The sequence below is a fragment of the Notamacropus eugenii genome, chromosome 5 (genome assembly GCF_028372415.1).
Source record: "Notamacropus eugenii isolate mMacEug1 chromosome 5, mMacEug1.pri_v2, whole genome shotgun sequence".
Lineage (NCBI taxonomy): Eukaryota > Metazoa > Chordata > Mammalia > Diprotodontia > Macropodidae > Notamacropus > Notamacropus eugenii.
In genome coordinates, this window is record NC_092876.1 from 172,249,982 (window position 1) to 172,274,993 (window position 25,012).

The 25,012-nt window shown below is 41.9% G+C and overlaps 1 protein-coding gene and 1 long non-coding RNA gene across 4 annotated transcripts in view; one reads left to right on the plus strand and one right to left on the minus strand.

Moving 5' to 3' along the window:
- The window catches only part of PKNOX2 (PBX/knotted 1 homeobox 2), a 341,067-nt gene that overhangs the window by 159,021 nt on the left and 157,034 nt on the right, over positions 1 to 25,012 (plus strand). The gene's annotated exons all lie outside the window — the stretch shown is intronic.
- Positions 1,211 to 24,812, minus strand: LOC140505462 (uncharacterized). Its single transcript, XR_011967511.1, has 4 exons — positions 24,658 to 24,812; positions 12,260 to 12,330; positions 8,015 to 8,107; positions 1,211 to 1,408 (listed from the first exon to the last, which is right to left on the minus strand). It is a non-coding gene; the product is annotated as an uncharacterized lncRNA (long non-coding RNA).

Consider the following 25,012-nt stretch of genomic DNA (forward strand, 5'->3'; position numbering starts at 1 on the left):
GTTGGACTTGGTGGCCTCCAAGATCTCTCTAATTCTAAATCTATATCCTCTGACTGAATGACCTCTAGAGTACCTTTTGGCTAAAAAGGTCTGTAATCCCACGGGGGAAAAAATCTCCAATATGTTATTTTTATTATTATCCCTTTAGAAGTATGGAAATGTAATACTCCCCATTTCCTCATTGGGCCCAGGGAGCAAAGGTACTCTTCCTCCAGCCAGCAGTCTCTTCCTCTGGGTTAGCAGAAATATCATCCATTAGTGTGGTTAAGGGGAGAATTGGAAGAACAGTTTTCTCCCTTCCCACATTAGAAAACTCCAGGGAAGAAGTTAGTATTCAAATAGGAGCAAAGTGAAGCCTTCTGGGGCACAAGATCTAGGTTGGCATTGCCCTGCTGGCAAGAGAAGAACATTCTAGGGGTTAAGAACTGAACTTTAAGTCATTTTTTTAGAAAATTGTTCACCTCTAACACGTTGTCTGGTGCTAATTAAACGTTTAAGCAGCTCCACTGGGAGACCTTGAAGATCTGGGCAATTCTATCCTTTGCCACAATAACTGTTAATCAGCCAATAACAGTGCTGTAAGCCCTGCAAAGACTGGGTCTCACCTGGCAATCATGATCTGTTCCAATTTTATCTAAAAAAATTAAATGAATAGCATGTTTTACCTTCCTCTCCCATGCCCCTATCCCTCTTTCCCTATCCCAAACATGAAAGGCTAGAGGATGGGAGCTTCCTCCCCCCAAACTGATGAAAAATTAACTGGCTGTGCAGAGAGAATTCCCCATTGGGGTACTGTGGGAGGTTAGGGAGGGCTTTTTCATAGGCTGGTGTCTTGCTCAGGCCTGGTGTCTGATGTGGGCTGTATTTGGGCTGTACTCTGAGAGCTCCGGAGATCCTCCTTGTTAATTCTTTAGCCCCTGGATCCTCAGAGCAGCTTTGAATGGGGGTGCTCTTCATCCTAATCAGTTTTTCCTCTGTAAGCCAGATGTGCCCAACAATGCTGTAGTGTCTTGACTTAATGCATACCCCCAGGTATTTCTCAGTAGGAGAGACAGTGCTCATAAGACCCCAGCTATAGGCTGTTGTTCCCTCCATAGTGATTCTCTCTTTATGCTATACCAGTGATCTTTTTTTTTTTTTTTGCTTTGTGTCTTTCTACCTTTAGCTTTAGATTTATCCAGGCTTTAGTAATGTGGTCTAATGGAAAAAATACAGGCCTGAGGACACCTTTATTCCTAGGACATCTGCAGGGTATGCCCTGACACACTCTAGCAGTCAGTCCTCTTGCCAAGCTGGAGCTACCAAGTTCTAGAGTGCCTTGGGGACAGATGTGGTTTTCCTAGTCTCAGGGAACCTTCAGTTGCTGTCTCGGCCACTGTTGCTGCTCCTCATTTTCCTTCTGCCAATCCTAAGAGAGGAAGGAAGAAGGAGGCTTATTTAGTGACTTGGTCACCATGAAATCTAAGGCCCCTCTACCACCCTTTTCTAGATTCCTGGCTACACCTGTGTCTGCTCCAGGGGTACTTTCACTTGGTGGATCTCTATTGCTCATCAGGGTCAGGTGGGCTGTCTGCCCTCCCCCTTTGCCAACTCCAGGAAGCCCTACTTGTGCTTGAGAACTCAAGTTGGCTGTTTCCAGGTCAAGCAAGGAAAAACTGGCTAGATATTTTTTCCTTCTTTGAGTCCTCTGACCACTTTGATATCAAGTAAAGTCAACAAGTATTTGTTAAGAGCTCTGTGCTCTTAGCACTGAGGACACAAAGGAAGATTTAAAAAAGAAGTCCCTGCTCTCAAAGACCTCACAGTCTAAAGACACTACTTCTGTGGCTGAGCCCATAGCCCATGATACCCTTTGGGGGTACTAATTTGTAAGACAGTTTTAAAGTTCTCGTCAGTTAAATAGGGCTAGATGATCTCCTTGGTCCCTGACTCAGTGAGAACTAGCATTGCATAATGGAAAGAGAAATCAGAGGGTTTGGCCTGGAATACTAGTGATTCTGCTTGTTACTTTGTGTCCTTGGTTAAGTCATTGTCCTTAGTTTTTTTTTTTTCTTTTGCAAATATCAACTTGGATACATACTAGCCCTAGATCAGATGATTTCTAAGGTCTTTTAAAACTAAATCTTATGATAGCGCCAGAGGTGTCCAGAGGGAGCGCCTAAAGAAAGGGTGGTTGGCAATAAGAAATAAATCCTGTAAGATCGCTCCCTGGTCCAGAACGTATCCTCCCATTCCCTCCCCTCCCCTCATTGTCCCCCTTGTCCTTCTGGGTTGGGCTAAACTGGGCCTAGGTATGCTGTTTAGGCCTGTCAAGAGCAAAAACAGAGAACCCAAGCCCTCAGAGCAGGAAGTGAAATTGTCTCTTAAATCTCCAGCCAGCTCTCCCAGAAGCAAAGACATAGCTGGCCAATCAATATTCGATCTGGTGGAGGCCTCTCCTGCCAACCCCCTCCCCCACTCCCCACGCAAGTCCCTTTATCTCCCTCTGGCTCTTCAGGCTTCTCTAGCCATCACTTTCTTCCAGGCTGATGTGTTCCGTTTTTATTTCCTGTGTCTGCATCTGCCTCTGCATCTGCTCCCACTGAAATCTATTACTGCTCTCTGGGGCTCATGCCCCTGACAGAGATTATTTGTACATGTAAATCAGAGGGCTGGGGATGGGAGCTATGCTGATCGTCTCTTCAGCAGCTTGGTAGCAGCAAAGAGAGAGAGCAGGTGCCGGCCATGCAGGCAGCAGCTTTGCGTACAGCTCCTGACCAGGAACTGATTTACTGTTGGTGCAGTGAGGACAGCCCAGGGCAGCAGGGAGATGCTGGCCATGTCTAGGGCTCATTTCCAAGAAAATCTTTCTGTTGGTAGCACCCACCCTGGGCTCTGAGGAAACCGCGGCCAGTTGGAACCCCAGAGGCTGAACGAGAGTGGGACAGCCTTTTGGCAAGCTGATGTGGGAATATTTCTTTTCTCCTTCCCTCCTCTGTCAGGTCATACTGCTCCCACAGAGGTGGCTTATGACTATTCCCCCATGCCCCGCCTGGCATTGCCTTATGCCTCAGAAATGCTGTTCGACAATACACGTCAGCGAGACTGCAGATCTCTAGCTGAGAGAGAATAGAAATTCGACCTTTCTGATGTTAGGGGCAACATGAATTCCCCTATCATCTATGTGAGAGGCAGTGTATACGGTGGCTAGTTCCCTTGCCTTGGAGTTAAAAAGACCTGGATTCAAATATCAACTTTGATACGTACTGGCCCTGTAATCCTGACAAGGTCATTATCTTTTCAGTTTCAGCCTCAGTTTCCTAATCTGTAAAATGAGGTGATTGAACTCAATGTCCTCCAAGGGTAGGAAGGAATAAGCGTTTATTAAAAACCTACTATATACCAGGCACTGTGTTAAAGTCCTTTACACATAGTCTCTCATTTGATCCTCACAACAATTTTGTAAGTCAGATGCTATTTAAATCCTCATTTTTCCAATTGTGGAAACTGAGGCAAACAGGTTTAGTAACTTGCTCAGGGACACACAGCTAGGAAGTATCTGAGGCTAAATTTGAATCCTGACTTCAGTCCCAGCTCTCTATCCACTGTGCCTCCTACCTGCTCCTATGATTCTATTTGATATTATGAGAGAAAGGCCCAGATCACACTTAGACTATTTCTAATTTTCTTGGCTCTCCTTCCCTATCTGTTGAAATTTCACCAGCTTCTTCTGACTTCTGGAGCTGGTTCTGTCTTAAGCACCATTTAAAAAATGAAACCCACAAGAGATACAGCCAGGGCCCATGGAGTGGTGCTGATGCCAGCCTCTAGCCACCTTGTTTATCACCTAGAGTCCTACTTGAGTTGTGCTCAGTATCTTAGATCTCTTCTTCAATTTTCTTAATAAATCATTTAACCTCTGCTTAAATCCTTCTAGCAATGGAGAACTTACTACCCTCTCAGGCTATACACAGGATCATTCCCACTGAGGCCCAACCACTTGTCAGAATTCTTTTTTTGTTTGGCTTATTATTGCGAATGAGAGACGAAGTACAGCATTTGCTTAAGGGTGAATCTTAGTGTCAGGCCTGCCTCTGACCACGGACAAAGAGTTGCTGATCTTTGTTAGTGGATGGTTGGAGTTCCCCACAATGATGAAAACAGGTCCAAACTAAAAAAACTGTATAATTATACACACACACCATCCCAAAACCTTGTTCCCATGCTCATAGGCATTGGGGAAATGTAAAAGTTTTCCTCTTCTTTCATTTATGCAAGCTAGAAAATAGTATTACTGTGCCTGGGAGAAAGAATAGTATTGGGATATAAAAATAACAAAAGAAACCCCTACTCTCTAAGTCCTGTGTGACTGCACAAATTACATGGGGGTTTCCTTTGTTATTTTTATTTTTATGGGGTTGGTTTTATGTTGTTTTTCTTAGAACTGCCTGAGACAATTTTTCTTTAACCTCATTTTCCTCCAAATTGAGTAAGGAAGGCAAATAATCACAATCTTTCAGAGCATTATGAGCAGTGGGAAACCGTGATAGGAAGGAAGTTGTCTCACCAAATGAACGCTGGTGTTCACTGCTACTGATGGTAGAATAATATTTTCTTAAATAAAAAAAGCTTCCTCATGTTCAATTTCTTACTTAACTTGTAATTGCAGATTATTCCATGCTAACTTAAGGAAATTAGCGCACTGAGCAAAAATTAAAATGGCATTTGCTCTACATTGTTTCTCTTAAGGAATTACTTACTTTCTCTTTATATTATGTCCATTTTCAATTCCCCAAGTTCCTTGGTTGAATACCCACTTCTTTAGTACTACTTGAGGCTTGGTGTGAGTTATAAAAAAGTATAATATATGGACCCACCATTAAGCTGTAGATGATTTACTTTTGAAGATAACACACAATGAAATCGATAAAAATAAAAGTCCTCATATTTGACTAAAATCCAACTAAGGAGCATAGTCAATGTAGCCGTTTATAAAAAAGGGGGCTAGAGTAGGATTATAGAATTTAAAGCTAGAAAGGAATCATCTACTCATTTATCTATGTGTTGAGTTGCCCAATAGTAAGCAGAAAAACTGAGATTTCAACCAAGGGCCTTTCTCTTAGACTAATTTTAAGGGAACTCTTTCCCACTGCAGGATATAAAGCCTTAGGGAAGGAGTGGGTCATGAGTTTGACTTTAAATCATTTGTAGGATTTGGATAGAGAGGGAGGGGAAGAAGGCATTCTCAACAGTAAGATCATAAATATCTGATGCCAGGTGCATTGTGTATATTGAAGACAGCGAAAAGACAGGCCTTGCCTAATCCTGAAGATTAGAAGTTGTCTAGGGGAAGATGGAAAGATGAGGTTGGTTAAGTAGGGTGAAGTTACATGTGGCCAATTATGCAATTGTAGATTCCAAAAGAATTGGAGGTCATCAATAGAATTCATAGTCTTACATTTAGAAGGGGATGACCACTTGAGATTCCTTCTACGTATGGTTTGGTCTAGATGGCTGCTGAGGTCAGTTACCAAACTCTTAAATTTTATGATCCAATGAAGGAAACTAGAAGGTCATTTATTCTAATCTTCTGCCAAGTACATCAGTCTCTTCTGCAAAATCTCCAACAAGTAAGGATCTAGCCTCTGCTTTCATAACTCTAGTGGTGGAAAATTCACTGCTTCCCAAGGCAGTTCAGTCTTTTTTGGAATAGTTGTCAGGTTCGTTCCCTGAGCTGGTCACTGTTGTTTCTAATTCTCTTCTTATTTGTTTTCATCATTTTTTTCAGTTGTATTTGATTCTGTGATCCCACTTGGGGTTTTCTTGCAAAGATCCTGGAATGCCTTGCTATATCCTTCTCCAGGAAACTGAGGCAAACAGGATTAAGTGATTTGCTGGAGTCTGAGGCCAGATTTGAACTCAAGCAGAGGAGTCTTTTCCTGACTTCAGGCCTGGTGCTCTATCCACTGGACCACCTAGCTACCTCTCTACAAATTGTGAAAGGACTAAACTGCAGTGATGAGAGCAGGCATAGAAAGGAAATTTATGGGACGTGGCACCTTAATGAGCATAGAACATAAATAAGAAGTCAATGTCAAAGATAACTGGAAGTTATCCAAACTTAATGCCACTGACAGGAAATAGATAAGATAGAAGAATACAAAAAATCGCCAGGAAAATGATAAGCCATTTGGGGATATATTAAGTTTAAAGTGACACTATGACTTCCAGGCAGAATTGTCTAGCAGATTGATTAGAACTGTGGTGCTAGAATTCACGAGAGAAGCCAGGGATAGAGGGTGAGAGTTAGGACGTCGCAAATTAACAATCAAAGACATAAGAATGCATTACCTCTATGTCAGACAATATACAGAACAGGACTTTAGGACTGAGGAAGAAGAGGATATAGCAAAAGATAGAAAAGAGTCTATAAGAAAGATAAAAGGAGAATCAAGATAGGGTGGGAGTATATAAAGGACTGAATGGTCAGTGGTATCAGGCAGCTAAGATCAAGGACAATAAGGCCTGGAAATAGAACAATGGGTTTTTCACAACAGTCATTGGTGACCTTTGAAAGTATAGTTTTAACTCCAGCCAACATTAATCTTTTCCTGATGGACATCATATCAGTGAATACCTGACACTTAATCTACACCCTTCATTTTGGTACTTGAGTACTTAACCCTGTGCCAGAGGAACCTGTAGCATGAAGGAAAAAAGGCTGTGCTTTGGGGAATTATCATATTGTTCTTGGGTGAAGAACAGAAAATTTGGAAATATGTCCTATTAGAAAAAGTCTCCAAGGAGGGGTCTCTCCATTTGCATGCACTCACAGCTTAAGTCATTTAAGCAAAGAATTTTCATTCTACGGCCTTGCCCCATGATATTAATCACAACTAACTAAGATTCATGCCTAGTGCCTTAACTCCCTATTGACCAATGCCTCCTCACTTGGTCAACTGCTTCTCTTGAATACATCTCTTTCTGCAGAGTTTCTATTGCCTTATTCACATCTTTCGGGTGTCTGGAGCTGTCCCCCGACTTTTTATTCTAGATACTATCAAAAATGAGCTGGGAAGTTCTTTTCTGATCTAGCCAGTGCCAGGGTTTTTGGTTTTGTTTATAGCAGAGGGATCTTTTTCTGTTCCAGTGTTAGGTCATTGACTATTTCCATGTGGTCTATTGGCTATTGTCCTAATAATAACTTGACTCACTTGTATATTGTTTGTCCTACTTTAAAGCTCTCCATATCCTAACTACAGACCATCAGAGGGAGGAGAGCTATGGAAATCAGGGAAGGTTGTTGTTTTATTTTGTTTTGTTTTTTCCAAAATGGTTGGAAGTTATTTGAAAGTTCCATTCTACCTCAACCTATTCCTCACCACGATGTCCATTGCAATTGCAATTTATAGCGTCAAAGGTTCAAGCAAAAGAAACCTTTGCAAGATCCTCCCATTATTTCACTGTGTCATGTTGGTGTTGTACTTTCATGACTTGGCCAAGGTCATATAGACAGTAAGTAACAGCAACGGCACTGAAGCCAGATCCAGCAGTTTTCCTAGTAAGCTATGTTTTAGGGTATGTATGAGTGTGGGAGAGACAGACAGACACAGACAGAATTGGAGCAGTGGTTAAGTGAAGAGAGGAAGAGTAGGACTAAGGAAAGGTGATGGAGAAAAAGCCCCAGTTGGTTGATTACATCTCTGGGCCACTCCAAGTGGTCTATAGGGTTTTAGGTTGGAAATAAGTGGCCCAAGAAATGTTTGTGGGAAGTGACTCCATTACCCATTCTACTTACCCTTGGATTTCAAACCAAGAAGTAAATGACTGAGCTAGGGCACCTGATATTCAACTTTCTCAGCCCAAGTTCTTTCCTCTTCACCACCATCTTTTCACATCTGCCCTATTCTAACATGTGGGAACCTCAAACTGAAGTTACCAAGAGGGTGACAAGGCTAAGCATGAGCACAACAGAGGAAAGACCACCAGATTTTTAACCAGAGGACCTGACCTCAAATCCCTTACTGATCCCTACCTGTTGGGCTCGTCACTTCACATCTGGGCTTTAGTTTCCATCTTTGAGGGGTCTCAACTAGATAATCTCCAAGGTCCTTTCCATCTCTTGATCCTATAAACCAAGAATAAATATTTTTCTGGCATTGATGTAGAGGGTAACGTTGAACAAGTCACATCCCTTCCCAAGATTCAGGTCTTTTTTATTCGTAAAAAAAAGATTAGTACTACTTTTCTGCTTAGGGCCAGGAGTATATAATCTATAAAGTGCTATAAGATCCTCCAGTGAGAATCTGAGCTTGAAGATGTGTCTTCTTCTTCTCCTGAATCTTGTAGACCTATACTCACTAGCTCAGGAACATCTTAGTTATCCCCTTTGAGCCGTTCTTACACGTTGCCACTGTATTGATGGGGTTACCTGGGAGAATCCTTCAGGATATGGGAATAGGAGGCATGAGAAGAGATACTTTGACCCACTCCAGACCTACCCCCCTCAGAAGTTCTGAAGGTTATCAAGTCTATTTCCCAGGCTCTTGAACCTAGCCAAGACAGGTGGCTCTGAACTCAAGAATCCTAAAGAGGTCTTAAGTATGGTAGAATCTCATGGATAGAGAGCTTCCTTCCTGGTACTGAAGGGAATGTGGCATCTGGGTTCACTTTCAGCAGCTGGAAGCTTGAAGTCTTTATTTTGTATAGTACAGACAGAATAAAGAGAGAATAAAGTGCCGAATTGTTTAGCATTATCGTGGATTTCAGCTCCCCAGGACTTCTGCATAAAGAGATGGAAATTTTAGCTGCTGAAGCCAAGAAACACAGAAATATATGAATTTATTCTAACTTATCTTTTCTTCCTGCAAACAGCACTAGAGATGTCAAAATATCATCTATTGTTTCATCATCAATAAAATGATTTAGGCTTCGGTGGGGGTAATGACTCAGTCACTCAATAGTGTGGTTAAGAGGTTAGAAACCCAGCAGTATGGGAAGTAGCACAATTTCTACTGGACTGACCATCAGAGGTCCTGGCCTTAGGGTCTTTCTTTATTATAGAAAAATTTATAAATGTAATTAAAGCTACAAAGATACCCACATTATAAATGATCAAGGGGAAAAATCAAATTGGGACTTAAAATTTTGTTATTAGATCTGGGTTGAACTGCATGGAGCAAGGGAACTATATAGTCACCTTGTTATGCCCTTAGTTTTACACAGGGCCTCTGAAGATACAGTATCTGAGTAACTGAGGCCATTTTTAATCAGAGATCTGATTTCAGATCCTTCCCTCTTTCACTGATCTGGGTGTAATTCTCTACTTGGGGAAGATTACACTGTACCTCCTCCCCTCTGAAGCTCCTGTAGGTTGGTTCAAACCCAAAATTGGACTCAGGTGTCCAAAGAGAGGGAGTTAGTCTATGGCATACCTCTCTGTCTATTCGCTGGCAAGGAAATAGATTGTAGGGTGCCTCTTGGCTAACCTCTTTTATCCTGGTTGGGGAAACTTTATAACAACTGGCCAGCAAATAGGATTAGGTATTCTGAGTTTCTTGTCCTACTTACTAAGGTGGGTGGGTGTTGAGTGCTGGGTGGAGTATAAAGGGGGCAGTGAAAACATGGCTGGTGAAAATTTAGTCCTCTTACCTAAGAAAATAGAACTTAGCAGTTAGAAGGGACCTAAGAGTTAACGATGCTCTTATTTTATAGGTGAGAAAACAGAGGACCACTTCTGGGCCTCAGTGTCTTCAGCTGTAAAATAAAGGTATTGAAACAGAGCACATCTGCATTCTTTTCAGTCCCTGACATTTTAGGATTTTATGATCTCAACATCTTCCTTTATCCTTTGTTCTTAAATCTGCTCTTCTGTCTGAAGGAGTGACCCAGAACCCTGGACAGGAGGAAAAGCCTCTTAAATTAACATAGTATGTCCAACTTTCCAATGCTCTTTCTCATCTATTTTCTCATTTTACTCTAATAATTCTGTGTGGTAGGCATTGTAATCTTCAATTGTATAAATAAAGAAACTGAAGCCCAGGGGAGCAAGGTGACTAAAGTCACATAACTAGCTCATAGCAGAGATGAGACAAGAACTTGGGTCCCCTGTCCAGTCTTAAGCAGCAGCTGATTTGGAGAAGGCCACGGGTGCAAAGTTGTGTAATTCTTCCCCGATAAAGCCATATTAATGGAAGATAAGTGGGTGAGGAGCCCACCCAGAGGATTGATTTGAATTCCCTTGGTGCATATTCTCCTCTCCATCCAAAGTTGATTGCACAGAAAGCTTCTAATTCTAAGTTTCTGGAGGACAGTCCCCAGTGTCTGCCTACTCCCTGTGAAGCCCTAGAAGGTTTTGGGAGACTGAGACAGAAAGGGACACAGTACTCTCCTTCAAGAGACTTAGAGATGGAAAAGGGAGACAGGACTGATGGACCTGAACAGAAAGACACTCACCTAGGCACCAAATGGAATATATTCCCCTGAGACTGGAGAATCTGGTTTAGTTTCTCCTTATTTTATAGATGAGAAAACTAAATTACTGCGAAGGTGAAGTAACTTGATCAAAGCCACATGAGCAGGAAATAGAAGAGCCAGGGCTCAAACCCAGGTTCTACTGATTGCAGATTCTGTATTCTAGTCGTACCCATACATGACCCTCACAACACAGGCCCTGAATGGTCAATATAATAGGGTTTTAAAAGGCATTTTAGAATGATTATGTGAAACAGGGATCGATTGGAAGTCAGGAAATCTGAGTTCAAGTTCTTATCGTATTAGGGGCAGCTCCAGACAACATACCACCAAGATATTATTATGCCAGGGAATAATGTGTAATAAAAGCAGCTACATGGCCTGTTGGATAGAGCACTGGGTCTGGTGTCAGAAAGACCCAAGTTCAAATCCAGCCTCAGACACTTAATAGCGGTGTAACCCTGGGAAAGTCATTTAAACTCTTTGCCTCAGTTTCCTCTTTTGTAAAGTGGAGGTAATAATAGCACATACCTCCAAGTGTTACTTTGAGGATCAAATGAGAGGATAATTGTAGAGCATTTAGCACAGTGTTTGGCACAGAATAAGCATTACACAAATGTTAGCTATTATTATTCATAACCTTGGAAAAGTCCCTGAAGTCTTCTGGGCTTCAGTTTCCTCATCTGTTAAATGTGGGGATTGGAAGAGATTGCCTTTAAAGTCTCTTCCCACTTTAAGTTCAATGATCCTACGAGTGGATCAGTGGACAGTAATTTAGAAAAGGAGATTTTATTTGAGGTCCAGGATTCTGTGGGTTGGATGGAATTCTCCAGGATTTATTTGAAGTGAAAGGCCAGGAAGAGATGGTGCCCTAGCCTGCCAAGGCTAAGCTCTCCAGGTGCAATGGCTACACCTCTCCCTTTCCCCCCCAAAATAATTTCCATTCCAATTCCCTAGAAACTGTCCCTACTTACGGGAAGCTGGGTGTTATCTTAAGATCTGTAAAATGCTGGCCTGCTTTTACAGCTGGAGCTCCTCATTCAGAAGAATCAGTGTGCAGTTGAGAGATGGAATGAAACATATGGAAGGGGGTCCCCAGGAGTAAGTGTAGGCAGCGAGTTCCTTCATGTTGGTTTGGAGAGGAAGGGAGCTAGTGGGGGATGGGAGAGGGAGGGTGGTGAGCCCAGGCTGCCACGAACAGGTGCACCTGCTTCCTGACTGTTTGAGAAAACTGAGCTAGTCCCAGTTAAATTCCTTTTCCATTCTCAGGTCTCAAATGAACCTAATTCATCCATCTAAAGGCCCCCTTAAGAGCATTTTGATACCCAGGATTCTAAGATACCCCTGGGACTTTTTGAAATGTCCCAGGCAGATGTCCAGCTGTCTGGATTGGTGTAGAAACTATGTTCCTAGAAACAGGGATGGATAAGCCGGTTTCTGTCCACCTAATCAGCCTCCGTTTTTTTGCTCTGAAGAGCATCCCTTGAGGACAAACTTATAGCAATCATAAAATGATACAGCTGGAGTAGACCTTAGAGGTCATCTTATCTCATTCTTCCTCTAATAGATGAGAGGCCCAGAAAAGTTAAATATCTTCCTTAAGGTCACACTCATTTAGTGGACTAGCCTAGCCACAGCTTTGACTAGAACTCTTGATTCCCCATCCAGTGTACTTCCAATGTACCAGTTTCTATTGCTTTGGGACTGTCCTATGGAAAAGAACCCTTCTCCTATCTGATTCTTTGCTTCCCTGTACTCCAGGGGAGGCATTCATAACTCCTGGGCTGGCTCAGGTCATTCTGCTCACCTGCTCCATGTTTTCTATCATTTTCCACCTGCAGTTTTCTCAGGCTTCATCATCTCCAGAAACTCATAATTCTGCAAGATAAAAATCAACTCTGAAATTCATACCTCCTCAGCATCCTCCTACCCCAGGAGGCTTCTCCCTCCCTCTGATTGGAGAGGATTGGGAGGAGTGCATGTTGCAGAGCGCCTCCCTGATCTTTCACCATTTAAGGACACCTAGGGAGCTCTCATCATTTCACACCTGTCTGCTTTCCTAGACTTTTCATCATCTCCAGAAACTTATTTTGCAAGATGAAATCAACTGGGCAACTCTCACCTCCTCAGATGATTTCCCACCTTGACTGCCAGACTTATCATGCCCCCTGCCAGTAAGCTCCCACCCCCCAGCTTTGTAGTGTTCCCCATTAGGTTATGAGCTTCTCAAGGGCAGGGACTGTCTTGTGCCTTTCATTGAATCCCTAGCACTTAACATACTACCTGGCACATAGTAGGTGCTTAATAAATGTTTATTGATCCTGATTCTGACTCAGTGTCTGGGCATTAGTCCACATTCCTACCAGAATGGGTGGTTTTGCTGAATTTCCTGAACCTCCTCCAAGGTCTGGGAGGTGACTGACTCTGAAGAGGCCCTGGGAGTTCCATGTGTCTCTTCCTTCTATCCATCCTTATGGTGTCAGCCCACGGGCTATAAAAAGATCTCAGGTATCTCACAGGCTCAGGAACTAAACCACAGTCTGTCCAGAAGAGGAATGGTGTATTATAACTTCCCTTGGTGGATGTGCTGGGAGTGGAGCAGGAAGTTAGAAGTGGGAGGGAGAGTCATGCTGCCCATAATGCACTAGTTATCAGTCTTAAATTGGAGCTGAGGGCAGGCAAAGAACAAAACTATAAATCCAGTCTCCTTAAAGAGTGTTCTGGAGGTGGGAGACCCAAACCCACTTAAAATATTTCCAAGCTGAGGACCAAAGATCATTATTTTTGAGAAAGGATATAAAATGCTAAGCGCCGCCTTTATTATCCCTTTCTGAAAGCTGATATAAAATATTGCTGCTTGGAAAATTGGGTTCTCTCCCCCCCTTTTTTTTCCTTTCTTCTTGGGTAGGAATTAAAATCACTTTATACAGTTACCCAACTCTGCCTACAGACAGACCCCCAAGTCGAGCCAGAGACACCTTGAGTCATCAAAGTAGTACATAGCAACATCGTCTCATTGCCAACCCCCCACCCAGATGAATCTATCCCTTCTGCCCACTCCTTCTTCTGCCAGTTAACTGGCACCAGTTCTGGCTAGGCAGCAGGTGGCTGAGGCAGGCTGGAAAGTTTTATGGGTCTGCCTCAATGGGTCCTTTACCCCACCAGTCGCCAACAAGGCCAGTTGCTCCCCACTTACAAATAACCTAATGTTTACCTAGTGTTAAAGATATTCAGTACACTGGAGTAGTTCCAAGTAGTGCCTCCAACCAGGGGCCCAAGCCCTGGTGTGGCTAATGGCTCTTGCAAAGGTGCTATCAAATGACACTGCTAGTACCAGGGTTTCTTCTCCTCGTGGTTTTTTTTCCTCCCTTTTCTTTCTTTTCTTTCCTTTCTAGCAAAAGCTGGTGCTACCAGAGAAAAAGTTCATAAAAATGTTATGTCCACCATAAAACCCCTAATGTGGCATTCTGCATGATCCATGCATTAACATTTCCCAGACAGTTATTGTGAGATAATGGTCCCAGCTATAATTCAGCTCTAACGTTCCTGCGAGCAAATGTTATGGAGGAATAAATGACTTGCCAAGTATGCTGCGGTGGAGAGCTGGGGGAGAGGTGAGCAGCTTGAAAATGCAGGCACAGGACCTGGGAGGCCCTGGATCAGCCAGCTGAAGCATGGAGGGGTCTGGCTGCTAACCCTGACCCTGGCCCTTAACTCACTACGAGCTATTAAAAAAAATATCCTTTTGCTTTCCATATTTCTATTTCATACAAATCTCACCCTTTTCCCTATCCCTCCAAATGTTAAACCTGTGCCAGGGTGAGAGAAGTAATGCAACTAAATGTTTCATTTTTCTATCAGTATATAGTTGGTTCTGTAAGATCACCATATATCGTAAGGTAGTTGGTGCTCCCTACACAGTTATGGCCCTGACATTCCATGAGAAAGCTGCAGGTAAAGGCTATGATCCCAGGTTAATGATCTTTGAAGGAGAACTCATCATTCCCCTAACTGTGCTCTCTCCTTCCTCAGATTACTTTGAATTTATTTTTTTCTACATTGTGTCCCCGGAAGAATCATAAGCTCCTTGAGGGTAGGAATTTTTGTTTGTTTGTTTTATATCTGTGTAGCCAGCTAGGCATATAATGCCTTGCCCATTGAAGGTATTTAATAAAATGCTTGTTGAGTTGCAATAGTAATGGGTAATGGCTAAAAGAGTCTTTAGCTCCAAGAGGATCCACAGTAACATGGGGGAATCATACAAAAAACAGTATCATGCTAGTGCAGCGTAGGGCCCTTACTCAGTCTTATTGAAATAGCAAGAAGCTGGGAGAAGATTATTAAGGGAAAAATAGAACTGGCCTGAAATATAATTGGACAGAGATCTCCTTCCCTCTCTCTCCCTCCCTCCCTTCCTCAATATTGCTATGTGGTTTTCTTTCTAGAGATAGTTATCTCTGTTTCAACCATTCTGAACTTCATTTGCTTTATCTACAAAATAAGGATAATAACATGCCTGTAATACCTGTCCTAGAAGTTGTTGTAAGGAACAAATTATAAATATCTATGCATAAACTGTTTTATAAAACTAAAAGTGTTACGTAAATGTCATCTATTCTAACACTTGGGCTTGCCTCTCTAGATCATTATGAATAGCGAAAGCTCTTTCTCGTTCTTCCTCTGCTCCTAGTTTTTGTCTGTCCTCCAGAGTACTCTCCCCCCTTACTTAATCTTCCCCCCTACTTTTGGGAGGTTAAGGAACACATGAAATGTGATCTCTTTCTTTTTGCTCCTAGCTGACTCAAATCCTGGTGACTTCTAACAGAAAACACTCACCCTTTCCTCTTCTTCTCTTTCATACTGATCTGATCACTCCTTCCTTTTTTAAATACCACTCCTAGTACAAATCAGAAATTACTGTAATCAACCATATTTTTATGTAAAAAAAAAAAACTTAAAAAAAAACCAGGTAAGCTTTGAACTCAAAATAAGAGGGGAAGAAGGAAGGACTGGCAAAAATTATCCCCTGTGTAGTATTCATTCTCTTAAATGGACAGTTCAGCAGGAAGTGACCCATCCTGATAATTCCTCTTGTTATTGGCCCTACAGTTTAGTCCGATAAGTCTCATTGGCTCTGTACTTCCATATGCCTTTTTGGTCTTTCTCAAAATTCATGTTAAGTTTCTGGGTTGTGCCTTCTAACTCCCATTTCACTGATGATGGAAAGTCTCTCCTGTCAATCACAGTATGCTCACATCAGTTTTTGTGAGGGTTAATCCCTGAAGGGTCAAAGAGAGAAAAGTCATGGGAATTTCTTCTCTGGCCAGTAGATGTTCATCTCCAGTGAGAATAACTTAAAATGAATGGGCAAAGGGTCCTACACTTGATTTTCAGAGAATGAATTTTAAAGGTTTCAGGGAAAGAGTAAATGGAATCAGATGTCCTAAAGTTGTACAAGGCAAGTCAACATGAGAGGGATGGGAAGCACTCAAGAATAAAGATGTAAACAGAAGATGTAAGATGTAAACAGAAACAGCTTCAATGATGATGAGACCAATGTGGATATACAAGATGTTTATAGAGCAACTTAAATTTTTAAAAGACATGTGCAGAAGATGGAAGCCAGGGCAGGGAATGTAGGATCAACCAACCAATCAATCAATAAACATTTATTAAGCACCTACTATGTGCCAGGCATTGTGCTAAATGCTAAGGATACGGAAAAGAAGCAAAAGACAGTCTCTCATTACATTGTTTTACAAAGTAATGGTGGAGACAGCTTGCAAACAAATATATTTAAAACAAGACAGCTTGGACAGAGGACAAATAGGAAATAATTAGAAGATGGAAGGCAATAGAATTAAGAGGTGTTGGGAAAGATTTCCTGCAAAAGATAGGATTTTTGTTGGAACTTGAAGCCAATGAAGTCAGAGTTGAAGAAGGAAAGTGTTATAGGTGTGGGGAACACCCAGAGAAAATGCCTGAAGCTGAGAAGTAGAGTGTCTTGTTCACAGAATAACCAGGAGGCCAGTGTCACTTGAATCAAAGACTACAGGGTAGGGAGTAAGTATAAGAAGACTGAAGGTAGAGGAATTAGTTTACCTTGAAGGGCTTTGAATGCCAAACAGAATTTTGTATTTGATCCTGGAGGTTATAAGGAACCATTGGAGTTTATTGAGTGGGGAGGTGACATGGCCAAAATCATTTTGGTGGTAGCTGGACTGAAGTGGGGAGAGACTTGAGGTAGGTAACTGACCACCATCAGACTATTGCAATAGTCCAGATGTCAGATGATAGGGTCCTGTACTAGAGTGGTGGCAGTTTCAGAGGAGGCAATGGGGTATATTGCAGAGATGTTATAAAAATGAAATGGAAAAGCATTGCATGATCCTGTAACAGTAGTGGCATAATTAAAATATATGAACAAATGAATTTCAAGGACATCAAAAGTTTGGTGGCTTTTTAAAAGCTATATTGGCTCAGGTGAGGGTAGGGTGAGGAAATGTCATCAACAAAGGGAGAAGACTGCTTCTTGTAATGGATATGTTGATAATAGATGATGGAGAAAAGGCAGACCTACTCAATCCTTAATTTTTTCTGTTGTTTTCCCCTTAAACTGGAGAGAACAAAACGAAAATAACTGTTGGCAAGTTGAAGCATAAAATAAATAAAGAAACACTAAAACAGTATCTAGATGAGATAAGGTTGCTGTCTCTGGAGAAAACTACCTTCCAGAATACTAGAAAGTGTCAGAGAGGAGTGATGAGGAGGGTACTGCCAGATCAGACTCTCTTTCCTGCCCCATCACATCTCAGATCTCCCTACCCTGTTGAGAGGTAGCCTGATTCCTCCTTTTCACTCTGATTCTCAAGTCTGCTCTTTCCTTTCCAGTTGTCATGGATGCAAGACCTTCTTCTCTTCCCCAAACAGCTAACAGGCCAATGTGGACACTTACACCACTTTGCTGAATAATGAAATCGCCAACTATCATCCTTCTAGTAATATGGAAGACCACTGAGCCTTACCATGTGAGGGCTGCACTCTCCAAACCCCTAGGCTGTACTCTCTAACCTGTTGATGTCCCCTCAGGGCCCTTGGATCTCATTTTCTGTGCTGGCACCAGGTCTAAGAACCATTGGACCTTTTTGTCTACCCTGAAACTGAACCTCTCCTGAATATGCTGTCTCCCTAAATTAGAATGTAAGCTCCTGAAGAGCATAAATTGTCTTGATTTTATTTTTTGTATCCTCAGTGCTTAGCACAGGTTTAGGACATAGTAAGGTAAGAGCAGAACTTGGATAAGGCAGAGAAAAAAAAAGGACCTTGACTTTTATGCTAGTTCTTCTACTGTGTGCCTTGGTTAAGTCATCTACCATCTCTGGACCTCAGTCTCCTGATACATAAAAATAAAATGAGGTTGTTGGATTAAACACCTTTTTTGTTTTTTTGCATGACCTTCCCCTATTAGAATGTAATGTTTAGTTTTTGCCTGCATGCACTGTCCCATAGTAAGCGCCTAATAAGTGCTTATGCCTTCTCTATAACGTTCCTCTCAGGTCTGATGTTATCATAATGAGTTTCAAAGGAGGATTAGGTTTAACTAGTTGCCCCAGCAGGCAGAACTAGTACCAAGGTGAACAAGTTATAGAGAGGCAGATTTCAGCTCAACATGTGAAAGAACTTCTAAGAATTCCATTTGGCCAAGAGTAGAACAGTCTGACTTGTGGGGTAGAGTGAGTGTGTCATAAATGGAAGTGTTTGTACAAACACTGGATAAGTTACCTGTCGGGATGGTGTGCAGTGGATTTTTGCCCAGCTGTGAAGTTGAGCTAAATCACTTCCATAGTCCCTTCCAAATCTTAAGATTCTATCATTCTGTGATTCCATGCAAAGACAGGTGGCATTCCAAGCTACAGGGAGCAGTATAGGAGATGGATTAGAAGTAGCAGAAGTCTGCGTGCAGGAACTGATGAGCTGGTTGGCTTTGGGTGGCAGATTATCCCTGAGACAGTAAAATTATTTCATAAAGATTGGGTTAGTTTTATAAGGGATCTCACACCTCAAAGTGAAGAAAAAGTCCATGGAAGAGTTTAATTCTTAGGACATGGTATGGAAGTTCTATCTATGCCTGCTGGTCTCAGTTAAGCTCCAACGCTGTGTGGTGTGGTTCTGTCCCCTTTCCTAGCTGAGCCTGGTTGTTGATTGATAAAGGAAGGACTGGACAGCTTTGCAGTGCCTTTGCTTTACCTTGGTCCCAGGATGAGAGGAGTTTGCAGCATAGATAGGCTTTCAACCTCTTAGTTATAACCCTATCAGCCTGTGTCGTCCCAGTTCCTTGTCCTGGCCCTACAGGTGTCTTGGCTCTCTTGTTTACTCACCAAAGACCAGGTACCTCTACCTTTTCTGGAGGATAAGATCTTGTGCCAAAGGAGAAAGATTCTCTTTAGCTTTGGGAAGTCCTTTGATCCCATCTAATCTATGTTGGCTCTGCCATCATGGCCCCCTGCAGACTCTGAGCCCTCTGCCATCAGAGGAACTGAGATGGATTTCCAGTCTCCTTTACCCACTCATTGTCCGCTGGACAGGAACAAAAGTAAGCCTCAGGAATGGGGACACAGGAAGGCAGATGTCTCAAGTTCACTTTGGTTAGGGTGAAAAGTAGGGGAGAGGAATATGGTATAACAGGAGAGAGCACTTAGCTGTTAATTTGCTGTGTGACCTTGAATAAGTCAGTTTACCTCTCTGAGCCTTGGGTGTTTTTTTTTGTTGTTTTTTTTTTTGCTTTTGTTTTCAGTTTGGTTTTTTTGTTTGTTTGGTTTTTTTACTGTGAAATAAGATGTTTAGACAAAGTGATCTCTAGGAGGCATTATAGATTAGCTCTGATAGTCTGTTAGAAGGCCTTTGATTTAACGTACCTTGGAGATACGTATCTTCTCACTTGCAACTAGCTCTTCTTCCTTCCCTTTCCATCATCTTCCTCTTCCATTTCTGCTTCTTTTCATTTCTCCTCCCTACTAGGATAGATTGAGGCAGTATAGAAAAACCTGAATAACTAATCAGAGACCTCATTAACCCCCTGCTGGGATGCTCAAACATTCACTTTGCTGTTTGTAAAGCAGAAAAAAAAAGAAAGAAAAAACCCTCCCTGCATTAAAATTGATGTGTTATTAATCCCTTAGTTCCCAAACCCACTGGTCTGAGTCTCTTCCATGAAGCTGGAGGCCAGCATGGAGTCTAACGCCTCGAGGCTACCTTGCCTTTCTATTATTCATTGACCTAGAGCAGGGGCATAGTCTTGGTGAGGAGCACCAATGTCCTGGCTTGGAGACAGTCACTTTGTTTCTTGTGTCGTGATAGTAATTCTTTTAAGTAAGGATCCTGACTGCTTTAACAGCCACATGGGTGAGGAGGAGGACACATGACCTGGGTGATCCTCTTTCTGTCCGCTAGAGCAGGGGAGCATTTTTGTGAACATTTCTACCTTGTGTGGGTCATGCCTGACTCCTAATCCAAGATTGGGATCTGGTAATTGATAGAATCAATAATGCCACTGAGAGTATCTTATTCCTTGTCTAGCAAGAGATCTAGGGTGGAGTGGAGCATGGTGGATCTCTGGGCAGCCATCCAGTCCCTTACTACAATGTAGATCTATGACATTCCTCAGCCTCTTCAGGACTTCCCTGATCCCACCTGACAGAGACCGGGCACTCCCATGGCTGGTGCCTCTGTTTTCAATGATATACTCCTCAGCTGTCACTATTTCCTGTTGGGACATTGATCAGCTAATGAGTAAATATGTATTGAGTGTGTTATTATATGTAATGGCCAATGCTGGATATGAGGGATGGAAAACTTTATTAATAAGACCAACTCTTTACCCTTGAGTAGCTTATAGTCCAGTTGAAAAGACAGGAGACACACACACACACACACACATACACACACACACACACACACACACACACACAAACTTAATTAATAGGAATGTGGATCAATCTATCACAAGGGCCAAGTGTGGATCCCGTATAGTGCTGGAGTTAGTTCAAAAGAAAGGGCTTGTCAGACTGAGGTGGTCAGCAACTAAGTCACGAATGTCAAGATCTAATTCCTGATCAGTCTTGAGATCTGTTTTAATATTTTCATTTGGCTAATGTTCTATCCTATACATACCTACATACATCAATATCACCTCCCCTAACCTGTAAACACAAGAAACCAGGGACTATGTTTTTGTAACTTTTCCTTGTGTAATGCTCAGCATAGAGAATCATATGAAATGGGTTAACTAATCGATGCTTTGTGATTCTATACAAGACGTAGTAGGAAGAACACTGGACTTGAGCAAGTAAGTTAATCTCAGTGGAACTTCATAGGATTGCCTGAGTTTCAGCTGAGACAATGATATAAAGCACTTTTCTAAGCCACACAAGAGTGTTCTGTACTCTAAAATAATTGGTCAAAACTCTATTGTTAATGGTCTCCAGATACCACCTAGGACAATTTGGGTGATCATTAATGCTTTGCTTCTTCCTGGTCCATATTTTGCCATTGGGTAGCAAATGTACTCCAGCTTCCTTAGCCCTTAAGATTTGAAAGCGGTTCTTGAAAAAGATAAAGAAGAAAGGTTAAGAAAGGTTTAGGTGAGTAGCAAAGAGTAAGTGACAGGGAATAAGGGATACCCATGGCATATTGTTAATGCTCAATTTGGTGCTGACACATATGCATATACATAAACACAGGAGTATTAATTCTTCCATGTGCATCAAGAGCCTTATACTTGTTTTGCTCACACCTCATGTCCCTAGGGACCTGTACCAGCCACCTCTAAAGGATTGTTTTTGTCTGGCCTTAATCTAGAAGATCCACTTTTTGCCATTAGTTTCCTGGATTCACTGTTTGGTCTTATATCCCTGGTATGGATGGTATTTATTGAAGGGCAAGAAACCACACGGGAAAGGAGAAAGGAGAGCACAGAAAAATGTCATTTGGGACCCTACTTATTCATCTAGACCAACACATACTTAAACATAAATCCTCTCTACAATATCCCTTAAAAATGATCATCCAGTCATTGCTTGAAGACCTTCATTGAGGGAAAACTCAGTACATTTCCAGGCAGTTCATTTCACTTTTGGTCAGCTTCTAATTGTTGAGATTTTTTTCCTTATATTGAGCCTAAATCTGCCTCTTTCTGACTTCTACCTATGGTTATTCATGCTATCAATATTTATTCTGAAGTCCAACAGAATAAATCTAATCTCTCTTCCATGGGATTTGTGGTTGTTCAGTTGTGTTTGATTGTTCCTGACCCTATGGACTGTACTGTCCACTGGGCTTTCTTGGAAGAGAAATGGAGTGGTTGTGATTTCATTCTCCACTGGCTTAAGGCAAACTGAGTTTAAGTGACTTGTCCATGGATGCACAGCTAGTAAGTGTCTGAGAACAGATATTTACTCAGGTCTTCCTGACTCCAGGCCCAACATTCCATCCACTAAACCACCTTGCTGCCTCCCTTCCTCATGATAGCTCTTTAGATACTTGGATATCTTTAGATATCTTTAAACACTTGGGCACAGTTCTTGTGTCCTTTCTAAGGTTCCTCTTCTCGAGACTGAATACCTCTATTTCCTTCAAAAATTCCTCATGTGGAAGCTTCTCAGACCACTCACCATGTTGGTTACATTCCTCTGGATTCATTCCAGTTTGTCAATGTCCTCCCTAAAAAATGGCTCCCATAGATAAGCATAGTCATCTAGGATATTGTAGAGCAGGATAATGACCTCCCTTATTCTTGATACTATGATGCAGCTTCATATCTTCTCCCTACTCCCTGCTCTGCTCCTTTGAGGGAAAGAACTGATGTATTAAGTCCAGTACTGAAATCCAGGTGGATTTCCAACTGAGCATCTATGTCATCTCCAACTACAGCTTTGAGTCAGTATTCCCTTTCATCCTGCTGACTATCCATCCTCTGACCACACCCACACCCACACCCCAATCAATGCCTGATTCTAATTCAGATAAATCCAAATAGCCACTACTCCAGTCTCTTCCTTCTCTTCTCCATGAGGTCCACACCAGACTAACAATTGCCTTCCAGAATCCACTTTTGACTGTTGTACTTCAATGGCTTCAATAGTTTGCTTAAAAATTATGAAGGATGTATAAGGGTAGCATAGCGGTCTGGGCGTGCTTGGAGAGGCTAACTTGCCTCTGAGTCTTCTCATCTCTAAAATTGTAAGGCTCATGTGATGATTAATGTGAGAATGTTTTCAAAAGTATAAAGCACTATAGAGATACAAGAAATTACTAAACATAAGATTTCATTAACACTAGTAATATTTTCTCCTGTATGGATCTATATTTGCATAGTGACATTCAATCTTTTTCATTAGTGAAAGCCAACCAATCCAGACTGTGAACCTGGAGTCAGGAGAGTTGAATTTGACTTGTGGCTCTGATACTGAATAGCCACGTGACACCACTTCCACTCCCTACCCTTCACCCCTGAGCCACAGTTTTCTCCTCTGCAAAATGGGTATATTTACCTAAGAGGGCTAGTATAAAGAAAGTACCATATGGAACTTTAAAGTGTTGGAAAAGTATGAACTGTTCATCATGATTATAATAATAATACCCAATGTTAGGACAGTGACTACTGTTTAGCTTTCTTCTACAAAAGGAAAAACAGATATTCTAGAAAGGGAATGACCTTTCTTCTTACCCATAGTTAGCATGCCCCAGCTCTATCTGTCTAGTCTATCAAATCACAGTCCTGATCAAGAGGGAAAGAAATTCTTCCAGGCTTAAGGGAAGGATGTAGGGACAGAGAGATAAATTGTTAGTTGGTAGGGGAATCTTGATACCCCTCAGGAAGTTTGCGTTTCTCATGAGAGGTAATTGGGAGGCATTGTAGTGTTGGAATCTGGAACAGGGACAAGATTAAAACAACATTTGACTATTGCTACTACATATAGAGTGGACTCAAGTGGGGAAAGATAGTGAAGATTCCTTTGATAAGTTTTTCCCTTCAATGGTAAGCATTCAACCAATATTCAGTCAGTCATTTAAGACAGTGAGCTATTCACCTGATGTATCCACTAAGTGCATAGGATTGAGGGCCCTGAATTACTTTGACTTCTTTAGTTTGGACCAGCTTACCAGACTGTGTCCCTTCCTTCCCTCTCCCTGAGGGACTTTGAGATAGAGGCTGGCAGCCAGTAAGGATTTCCTCTAGAAGGTTACAGGAAAAGCCAGTAACAATCAGATCAGAGGCATGTAACAGAGAGACCATCCTACCCTTCCCCACTCTGATACATCATTCCCAGTGTTATATTGGGAGTGGGCGTGGAAGGGACAATCTAATGTTCCTCCAGCTACAGCCATATACAGCATGGCACACCTAAGGATCCTACTTTAAACCATGAAAATATATAAGGCTGACCTAAAAGGCATGACAGGAAAGGGAAGGAGCACTGGCTAAAGACATCAGCAGACTTCCATTCCAGACTGGTTTGATTCCAGTATTACTTGTGTGACCTTGGGAAAATCATATAACTTCTCTGGGCCTCAGTTTCCTCATTTGTAAAATAAGAAAAGGACCATTGGTCCTAAGGACCATTCAAGCTTTCACTGGTAAGAAAAAAATTTTGGAAAGCTGGAGGAGGATCTACCACTCTCATATGCCTCATGTGCATTCTCCCCATCCATCTCCCTTGTGGTTTGGGAGAGTTGGGCCAGCTTGGGGAAAGAGCATAGTGTTTGGAAGGAGGTCATTTAGAGTGCTATAATGTCTGGAGAATTGGTTTCAGACCAATTCTGAGTTCAAGTCCTGTCCACACAAATCATATGGGCTATGTGACCCTGAGGAAGTCACTGCCCTCCTAGGAACCCAGACAACTTTCTAAGACTCTTAAGTTGGGTAGTGGGTTTGCATCTGCATTGGTTGAAGGAGAGTTTTGTTATCAGGAGTTGTCAAAACCATTTAAATCATAGATCTTGTCCCCCCCAATTTTTTTAAACAAAGAAGGAAAGTTTGGGAAATTGTCACTAGAGTAATCTTCACTCTGAAAAAAGTTACCAAAAAAACATAAAGTGCCATCAAAATATTAGGTAGCATTATACTATTCTTTGCCATCATTGTTGTCCTTTCATTTTAACAAAGATAATCACAAAAGTCATTAACAATCATTTTTGTACCATTACCTATGGGAAATTCAAGCAGTTTATCCAGGATAGCTGGGTTCTTAAATGTCTTGAATCTGTGGACTATCTTCTTAGAAGGCATCTCTGAGGTTTGCTTTGACCAGCCCTGGGGATATTGTCCTACCTCATGCCAGAGAGAAGAGTGAGCACCATACAGGGAGAGACAGCCATTAGCATTCCAGGGAATGTTACATGTGTGGAATCATAGAACTCTATAGAAGGTTAGAGATGGAAAGAATCTTAAACATTCATGTCATCCTACCACCTCATCCTATGGATACAAATGCTAAAACCTAGAGATATAAAGTCATTTGCCCCAAATAACATGACTAGTGAATGATGGAACTTGAACTAA